Source organism: Silene latifolia, chromosome Y (genome assembly GCF_048544455.1).
Source record: "Silene latifolia isolate original U9 population chromosome Y, ASM4854445v1, whole genome shotgun sequence".
NCBI lineage: Eukaryota > Viridiplantae > Streptophyta > Magnoliopsida > Caryophyllales > Caryophyllaceae > Silene > Silene latifolia.
In genome coordinates, this window is record NC_133538.1 from 282,620,546 (window position 1) to 282,632,304 (window position 11,759).

Below are 11,759 nucleotides of genomic sequence, written 5' to 3' on the forward strand. Positions count from 1 at the left end.
ATCAATAAAGAAGAGACATATCAGGATTTCGGTTCACTACGGTAGTCCAGTGACTCAACTGTAAACAACTTAGATAAATTAATGCGAGACAGATATGGAAAGGTCCTTCCGGTCCACTTTCTATCCTAAACTTCCACTAACTTAACTTCCATCCTCGTCAGGGTAGTCTACTGTTTATAGTAGGTCTATTTAGTCCAATCTTCCGATCCAGGATTAAATTTAACCAGATTAAAATGGTGACTCAGAAGCGTGCACTCATCTAAGTCGGTAAATACAGTTATATTGCTATGGTGACAGAATCTCACAATTAATTCATCTAACCTATTTACTACATCGTCACATTTCTACCATAGATCCCCTAATCCCGACATGAAACAGATTTAGCTACTCATATCGCTATTAATACTATCAATACTAACAACAAATAAATAACCAACATTCAACATGATAAAATGATAATAAAAATGCATAAAAGGTAATTAGGGCAGAAATTAAATGAGACAAAACAAGTAATTAAAATGAACAAATAAAGGATTAATATTAAAGAGGAGAAAGAGATTACAATCGCAAGAATCAGGCGTAAAGAACAAGCAAATCCGAGCGAAATAACCCCGAAAATAAAGTTACAATGGAGAAGAGAGAGTACGCAGTCTTGGAAATGATAGATAAAAGTTAGAATAGATGATAGATGAGATGCTAAAAACCTAGTTAACGTATGCTTAAATAGAAAATAAACTATGTTCAATAACTAAAACAAGTTCACGGGCTAATTAAAGCCCACGAAAGCCAAAACCACTCGATCGAGTAGTCTGAAACCACTCGATCGAGTAAAACTCCAGATAATCTACTCGATCGAGCACAAATGTTACTCGATCGAGTAACCTCTCTTTCCAGCTCTTCTTGATCGAGTATAAATCCACTCGATCGATCAACCAAGGCCACAGAAACCACTCGATCGAGTAATAAAACCACTCGATCGAGTATTCTTCCTTCAAATCAGCCCAAACTCGTGCCCGACTGCCTCGTAAATCGTGCCTTCACGCTTCCCAATGCAGGAACTCACTCCGGAAAATCCCGTCTCCTCAAATTGCATGCAAAAAGGACGAAAAAAATGGTACGATTCCACTACTTTCGCGTTCATTTCTACAAAACGGACAAAACGAACCAAAGTAGCCAATTCGGGGGCAAAATGCAATATAAACAGTATGAAAGTACATAGAAATACGTGCTAAAATAGACTAAAAATACTATATAAAATGCACGTATCAATATGTATGTGAGGTCATACTAAAATTTCATGGTCATTTTCAAAGTTTAACTATTTTTAGTAAATAAAAGTTCATTTTACTCATTAAAATGTGATTATTATACTAAAAATCATTAAAATAAGCAATAATCATCCATAAATCATCAATATGACCTAAAAATATTTTAGAACCGGAATGTATCACATGCATGTAAATTTCATGGCCTATCTTATATATCACAAATTTCTAGTTTTAATTTTGTTATCAAATAACTCATAAAAAACCATAAAATGATATGCATGCAACACCAAAGCTCTTGATGCCAATTGTTAGTTTCATAAACCCCTATTAGACTCATCTAATAGTGTACTAAATAACTCATTAATTTAGTGATGCTAGATTTAGTTGCATGCATGATGATATTAAACAAAATAAGGAGAAAAACGAATTTTCTTACACCATATGTGGGACGAATTAAGGGCACTAGATTTGGACTCCTTCCAAATCTAGATCTTGAGCTATATACATTATGATGATCCTCCAAACCGAGATCTCAAGTGTAGAGATCCTCCTTAGTGATGCACCCAAGAACTTACCCAAATAATATTTGTAGAATTGACTAGATCTACAATTATTACCCTTGAATTATACATATAAAATGCTACCAACCATTAGTATTATTATTATGTAAATATTAGATTTATATTACTAACCTTTAGTGATGAGTTTCTAATATTTTTGTGTAATTTTAGAGAGAATTTTTAAGGTGAAAATCTCACATTCTTACACTACAATTAGCTTAAGAAAAAAATGAGAAAATGAAGTCCCATGAGGGCTTCAATGATACGGCCAAGGGCTACCAAAAGAGACAACAATTTGTGTTTTTAATACAAGCATGTGCATAGGTTAGACAAAAAGTAAAAAGAAATTGGGAAGAGAAAAGCATGCAATAGGACTAATGATGATGTCTTAAAACCTCACTCAATTCCCTCTTACACGGTTCATAATGGACCTTATGGGTCCATTTTAATTTTAATATTTGTCTTAAAAATATGTATAAATCACTCACTTAATTGTCTTACATGATTAAGTGGTTCCCAATTTGTTTGTCTAATAACACTCTTATATATATACGCATACAAATCATACGTAAATATAACACGTACTAATACTAACCCAATTAGTCAATTAGTACGATTTTATTAATTAACAATTAATTAATAACATCTGTCTCTACCATTTATTATTTATTTAATTCTCTATAATTAAATAATAACTTTAACTAACACGAGTTCTCAACTCAATCTCTCTAAATTATATTATTCCGCTAACTTTTAGTCAGTTTATCAAGGGACTAATTAAACTGTATCTTATACAAATAATTAGTTTAATATTGGGGCTCGTTCCTATAGGTGTGACCTAAAGGGATCAATTGATCACCACCGTCAAACGACAGTAATGTCAAACTCTAGTCAGCCAATCGTTACCGATAAATGTTGATCAATTGACTATATATTGAATCATCCCTTACGTATTCTTATATGAGATTTATTAATGTGATCGCACTATTGTTGAGGACACTTACTCCAACATCAACAACATTTAAAATTCCCATTTCCGACATCATGCCACGCATATACAGCGTCAAATCAACCATATGATCACACATGTGTTTCCATATCCATTCCCATTCATCATCAACACTTCCGTTTATTCGGAAGACCACAATCATAACTATGCAAATGGTCACTATGCAACACAAAATTTGCATTTTTCATCTTACTTTTACACAGGAAATAAACTCACGTCGATTAACACATATCAAACAGGTTTATCACATCATTTCTGTCATCAACCCACTCATGTCGAATCAACGATTTTCATTTACTTGCAAAATGTCACATCATACAATCAAACGTAAACAATTCACAAAATATCACCCATGTAGGGTCAACATGCTCATACAAGCACAAGTCAACTAATATAACCGCGAAATAGGAGTACACGCTCAATATTTGGTCAAATATAAACAAAACAAGGGTTAAGGCAGATCACTTGGTCGAGTGTAGGAGGTCAGTCGGTCGATTAGGCGACCACTCGATCGAGTGCATGGTTCACTCGGTCGAGTGTCACCTGGGGCAGAATGTTTTCATTCTCAACTCGGTCCCAAACTTCCTATTTCATCACACAAATGCTAATTGACTCCGATGGTGACTAACATAGTATTAAATAGCCGTATTTAAGCATAACTCTTGGCCCTATGGGCATCATCATTACACAATTAAGATAAAACATCCAAGACACACTACTGACACAAAATATTACTTCATAGTTCTTTTCGCAACCATTCTATTTTCTCCCCATACCCGGCGACGGTATCACCATACCGTCATCAACAACTACAATAGTCACATCGATAGTCACAACACTTATACTATCTCATGGACACGGCCCTACTCACTCATTACTCTCAAGGAATAACAACAACATCATCGCCCAAATGGACACTACAAAATGATCGCGATGTATACCATAGACGCTTTACTTGACCATTAGGAGGCAACTATACCACATCTATACTAGCACTCATAGGGTCGGATTCCCACATAACCACTTTCACACTTCATGCGTATACACTTAAATTAAACGATTATACTCTATAACACGAATGATCAACTACCTCAACAATATGATTGAATTCTCAAGTATTACACGCCACACTCTTACTCTCATGACCGCGAAAATCAAACTTGGTAATACTAAATGTACCATCATATATCTCAATTATTCATCAACCAAAGTTTCCGAGTCACGGTGAACAATAATATTCCTTAATATACAACTCAAACTTCATTCACTATCCATAAATTCCAACACTTGACAAATATCCAACCTAGAATACACTTCACTCACTATCCACAAATTGCCTCATATAATCATCTTTCTCTGTTCTAGACATCTTACGTAAGCTAAAGTCACTTTTTCATACTCCAAATTTTCAACGTAAATTATACACAAGGTCGCCAATATCACCGCTTAACATAAAAGATTCTTTCCTCAAAAGGCAATAACCATGCTACGTCCTCATATCTCTAAATTTTCATACCCTATGTTTCCAACACATACTCTTACATCACTCATTTTCATTCACAACTCCCTTACTCACAATGCCCACATTACCACTTTATCGAATCTTGTTTAATCACTAACAACCATTCCCACAATTTAGACCTATAGTATCCTTATTCATCAAATAACCTTCTCTCTTTCACAAAACCATACACATATCTACTTACACGGCTCAAATCCACATCAAATGAACAAACTCACATCCATTCCAATAAAACACATATTTCACATTCATAACTCTCTAAATGCAACACCACTCATCGCACATTATTAGTACTTACCCAACTACCCTAACAAGCTCGCTGACTCACTATCGTTTCACCTTTTTTCAATCACAACCAAGGGTGCCTACACGTCTTTACTCATCAACACTATACAATCCACAAGGTAGATCAAGCAAAATAGCACATAATTAACAAGGATCATAATACCATAGAAAAAGGAAACCCTACTTTAAGTACTAAATTTAAAAGTTAATCATGCATGCCACGATGCAAATTTTAAGGCAAGATTTTCGATTTAGAACAACACATGACATTATTAACAAAATTGAAATCTTATTAATCAACTAAATTAAGAAAACTCTGAAACAAAATTTTCAAAATTTGAGACCATGCTTAACATCATTAAATAGCATTTGAATCTTTATTACAACATTAGATAAGAATGAAGTATGAAAATCAAGATTAGGTCATTTTTCGATACAATTAACATACATGTCAAAATTTGAGAGGCTATTTGTAAGGCAAACGTCTTAGGTTCATGCAACAGAAGAAACAATTTGGTATTATGAGTGCAAAAATCATAATCATTCATTATAAGATGAAATTTCAAAAGATTTTGGACAACATTTTAATATTAAATTCCGATTCAAAATAATACGTCGCTATTGACAAAGCAGAGTCAAAACATAAACATGACAAGATTTTTGGGCCTCATTATTCAACTAAACTAAGTTTTAAGCACTAAAATAAATCGATACTCAAACATGAACATCCAAGCTTCACGAATTTTGTGACAAAATTTTCAAAATAAAATTTAAAATGTATGATAAGGGTTAGCAATAACGACCAAGCTTTAGTTCTTATCAAACAATTAACCTAGCAATAAATACAAAATCCAGTTATCAACTCAAAAACATATATTTTCGATTTCATAAAAAAAAATTGGTAGAATTCAACATGAAAGTTTTATATTTGACATCATAAATGATGTAAAAGGTTATTAATATCATGAATCAAACAAAACATGCCATTAATTGACAAAATTGGAGAAATTTGCGTAGATTTAAACAAAATCAAATTGGAACAAATTAAGGTCAATGAGAAAACCACTCACATTATTTAATTAGCAAGAATTAAAAGAACAAAATGGAGTAGAAATCTTAAGTCTAAGTAACCAACATCAACAATGGAGTTTTGGGAAACATCTTAAAGGGATTTCGGTATGTTTGTTATGAGAAATGATGAAGAAATGCAAGAAACAAGGTAATAATACAAATCTTGCGAATTTCACAACCTAGAGAATGACACTCGGTCGAGTGCTGAGTCCAATTGGTCGAGTGACAGTCCACTCGGTCGAGTGACTTACTTCCAGAAATTTTCAAGTTTCTGGAAATTGGTCCACTGAGTGGTAGGGTTCACTCGGTCGAGTGACTAGTACTCGATCGAGTACTAGCTCGCACTCGGCTGAGTGCCTCTCTATGGTTTGCAATTTCCGACTAAGGATTACCTCTTATACTAGCGACTACTTTACTAACACTATTACCAATCACACTCTAACTATAGCATTAGTGAAATTCAAATATATATGCGATATTACCATGTCAAATTACGGGGCTAGTGCCCCTCACACAATAACTCGTAATAACCATTTTCGAAACATGTTATACACATTACTCTTTTCATCATATTAACATATACTAAAAGAATAACTACATCATGTAAGAATCCTATCAACTTGTATAAAATACATGTAATCACACTACATTTCATATAGCCTTCACACACCGACAAATAACAACCACTCCTAAACATGTTATGCTCATCAATTATTTCATTCAACTCCCACACATCATTATACACCAAATGAACAAAGTTATCATGCAAGAAATTTAGCAAAATTATAGCACACATGTAATCATGCAATATTTCACTTATCGTTTCCCGACTCATAACCACCCACGTAGTGACCAACCGAAACAAAAGGATCTAGTTTTGAAATGAGAGGTCCTTCTCAACCAAAATCGGCCTCCTATTATACTCATGTCGGGTTCATTTTAATACACACTCCTAGATTCATTTTGATTCATTGGTTTAGATTCCAAAATCGTCGCTCTGATATCACTTTGTAATACCCCCTTCTTACCCGGCCAAGGTAATAAGGAAATGTTACCCTCTCGGTTTCCCGAGGCAGTGAAATCGGAATTACAATTAAGAAACTTTATTAAATAAATAACAATTTGAGTTATTACAAACATAAACTAATGAATAAATGAAATACAACTCGTCTATGACTATGTCATCTACCTAGTGACTATATACTCCAAAGTCCGTAGCGCGGCCCGAATCCCGATCACGTCAACAAGTAAACCTGTACTTAACCTGCTCCCCATATGATCAGAAATAACATATGGATCGACACAGGCCACCCCGGAAATAGGTGACAATTACATAGACACACAAACGTCAGTTTCAATAAATAAAGTGTGACACAACTCAAAGTGTGTGAATATGCAACATGACTATGGTATGAATGAGATGCTATCAAACAACCACCACAGTGGTACCGGGACACGCCCAGACGTATCCACAATCACCACACCGGTACCAAGACACGCCCAGACATACCGCCAACCACACTGGTACCGGGGACATGCCCAGACATACCAACAACCAAAAACAGGTATCGGGACACGCTCAGACATATCGGGTCCGAAAGCCAACCGGATCTCCTGCCAGACGTCGTGTCTCAACCACACGAGTCCCTATGTGACTCAAGTAATTAATGTGCATATCCCTCTTGGAGTGGGAAGCTCCAAGAGGCGACTCAAGTGGAAGACGGTCTCCCAACCGCCTTCCGTCTCCATATAACAAGTAACCAATCAAACCTCCATGTCCTCCGACATATAAGACAACACAATAAATACGATATACCATATAACATGCCAATCACCGACTCACTCAATGCAATTGATGATAAATGACTCATTTAGCAAATAAACATAATATTGAAACTGAGTAGGATAAACCTACCTTTTAGCAAGCTCCATAAGCAATCCAATAATAAATACCGCTTCATAAAACCGTCACTTAATTAAAGTAATTAAATACGTTTAATTACTCACTAATTAAATTAAATATGAATTCGATTAATTAAAAGCGTCTTTAAACTATTTAAAATCCGACTCGTACCCATCCTCCCTCCTAGCCCGACAACCACCATGCCCCGTTGCCACCGTGGACCACCACCACCATCCATGGTGGTCCACGACCACCATAGCCTACCCCTACTCACGGCAACACAACAGAACACCAACACCAACCGACGCATAAACACACACCAAGCACCACCCACAAACCGCCAACACCACCACCGTGGCCTCCCCCTGACCACGGTGAGCCCTACCACTATCCCACAACCACCGGCAACCGCAGCAAACAACAGAACCACCAACCGCGACATACAACATACAATAACAACAACAACAAATACCACGACTCACACACTCCTCCTTTCCCCTCAATTTCTGACCACCACAGCCACCCTACCCACCACCCAAGACCACCACTATACTCTCCTTACCACCCTCGACACAACCAACACAAAACTAACTTAATTCGGTCACGGTAAGGGGGTTAAAATTTTGTCTTAAGACGGTCACACAACAACAACTATAAACATGTATATAGTCGGTTACACCCAGATTTAGGGTGGTCAACGGCGGCTACTTGGGCGGTCAACGACGGGCTAGGGTGGGTCAAGGCAAGGTCAAGGCGGGTTTATGGTATAAATTAATTAAGATAAAAGACGATATTACTTTACGATTCGAGGCGGGGTGACGGAAATCTTCTCTTTTCTTCTCTTTCTCTTTTCTCCCTTATCCTTTATATAGATTTTTTGGTGGATTATGTCAGGATAAGGGTTGGGTGGATAAGGGTGGAGTATATAAGATGAGTGGGAGTTTCTAGTAACGTCACAATTACTACCGTCTCGAGTTACTTATTATCGTATATTATTATTATCATTATTATTATTATCATCATTATTATTATTACTATTAATATTATTATTATTATTCCATCTCAAGCCCAACTCGCTAAGTTTAATAAAATATTATTATTATATTATTATTAAATACAGAGTATTACAATTTATATGTAATATATTCACCACACCTACATAATTTTTCAATGTGGGACAAATAACATATTAAGAAGTATACCAACTTTTATCATAATTAAATTAGGATCAAATAGTAATACCCACTTCATACTATTGAATTGTTTATGTTTTCTATTTCAGTCCAATCCACTTGACTATCTACGTTTCTATATATGGATATTTTGTGATCACTTAAATGACCCACATCCACGTCTACTTTTATATCTTTTGGTGGGTGCGTGTAAATATATGAGGGGCTTACATGATAGTAGTTGTGTAAGTAAACATATAAAAAGTAGAGATACCCCCACTTTCTTAATATTTGTGAAAAAAGTAAATGTAAATAACTCAATGGAAGGGAGGAAATAGTAAATAATACAAATTTATACTCAAACGAAAGCATTTTTCACTATAAATCCAAATAAATAAGTTTTGAAATGTTTTATATTATACTTTTTTGTTAGATTGATAATCAAATTCTTTTATGTAAAATATAGTTGCGATATTAAAAATATTACATAATATCTTTTTCATAATCTTGGAAGATCTTATATATATATATATATATATAGGATCAGGATCCGGTGAGAACCACTAACATAATGAGAACCGTGAGAACCATTACTAAATCATCATCAAATCTTGTTCCGGAAGTTTTGATGGATCATTTACCTTTTGTTTAGTTTATTCAAACACATTTTTAGTATAGGTAAACAATTTTTTTTATTTTATTAACAAAATATAAACTTAGTGTACGAAATGTAATACGTATACTAAAAGAGCTATAGATGCATGAAAACGAATACTAGGTGCATGAAAATTGTTACATGCATGAAAATGATTACTAGGTGCATGAAAATATCTGACTCTATGTGCACGAAAATGAGTTCTAGGTGCATGAAAATTGTTAGGTACATGAAAATGAGTAGTAGGTGCATGAAAATTAATAAAATGTTTCTCGTCTCAATTTCCGTCAATAATTTATACTTTTTGGACCAAGATATATGTTATCTAGCCATAAAATTCTATGCCGAATCCAAATATGTCATTATTTTTTAGAAAAAATATCCGTAAGGTAGATTTCTCACGGTTCTCATTATGTAGGTGGTTCTCACTGGATCCCAAATCTATATATATATATAGGATCCGGTGAGAACGATCACTCGGTGAGAACGGTGAGAACACACTACTTAGCCAAATTATTAATTAATCTCAAACTGATATTGAAAATCCCAACTACTCTAACCCATTTCATTTCTCACGCATAACCCCACAACTAAATCTCACCCATCACTCTATCTCATTTCACCCCACGCAAGTAATGCCGACACCAGAGCTCCGACGACTCCCACCCTAGACCACATATACTCGACGGATCATGACGTTTTTACGCCAGTGAACTCCACCACCATAACAATCAATTATCTTACTTCCTCCTTGTACCCTTTTTCTACCTTCACAATAAATCTCACTCTCTCTTACGATCACCATCGCCGTGACCACTTTCCCTCTCCTTCTCGCATGTTCCACTTGTTGTAGCCGTCGGAAATGGCGGTGATGGCGATGGCAATACGATGTCGCCGGAGCACCATAAATACGAAACATACCTGATTCTCGAGCCTCAGATTACGATTCTCCTTTGCCGGCGACGAGACCCGACACCAACATAACGCACATGTAGTACGATATTGATATCAAACACTTAATTGTTTAATTAAAGTAATTAATTCCATTTCACCTCAATTCCTCCAAATTAATCGACGTCCGATCATCAATTTGATTTCTATGCCGACGCTAACGTGGCAGTCCAGGAGATATGCTATTTCTTCAGGTTCACGGTTGCCGACAGCGATGTGAGCCCCAACGTGGTATTTTGATTCATCCTGGTGTTACAAAAATCATTGTTCGATCCAGCTCGGTTCCCAATGTGTCGATTATGGAGTTTGAGTTTGATTTGTGGCGGTTTCGATTATATGAATCGACTCAGTCTGACTTTGCTCCGGCCTCGTATGATGGAAGACACTCGGTGGTTTGATATGAAACATTGTTTGGGCCTTACATTGCTGACATTTAACAATAAGATTCTTAGCAAAATATTGAAGTAGATTTGTTGCTGTATGTTATATATTGCTATTTCGTGGAATGTAACTTTATGATTGAATTCGTATGTTTGGGTATCTGTGAGCTTGGTTAGTACGGGTTATAATTTTGACTATTGATCCATTTGAAACGTTAAAAATACTACTACTGTAATAGATACATTAATTATAATATTAGATTAGATACTTTAAATATATCTCGTAGAAAGTGTACCTAGGATAGAAAAAAGTATATCTATATTCTTAAAAAGTGTATATAAATTTCAATTAAAAATTGTATCTAAGAATAGGTAAAAGTGTATCTATATTCTTAAAAAGTGTATATAAAATTAAGTAAAAAAGCGTATCTACATTGTTAAAAAGTATATATAGAATTCCGGTAAAAAGTGTATCTAGGATAAAAAATAGTGTATCTACATTCTTAAAAAGTGTATATAGGATTTCGGGTAAAAAGCGTACCTACGATATTTTAAAGTGTATCCAAGATATGGTAAAAAAAAGGAATCTCACTTAGTCACATATATAATTCAATGTATATAGTGCGTTCTCACCGAATGATCGTCCTCACCGGATCCCACCTCTCTCTCTCTCTCTCTCTCTCTCTCTCTCTCTCTCTCTCTCTCTCTCTCTCTCTCTCTCTCTCTCTCTCTCTATATATATATATATATATATATATATATATATATATATATATATATATATATATATATATATATATAGTGTCAAGTTCTCCTAAGTCCCTTACATCTATTGAGTCCCTAAGTCTTCATACGGGCCTTTGGATGAAGGGGATGGAGGGAGGAGATTGCATCTCAATGGAGGGCTAGAAATGAATTCATCTAATCTCCCTTCCTAATCATTCCTAAACTCCTCCTAATTCTAATCCCATCTCTTTACCCAC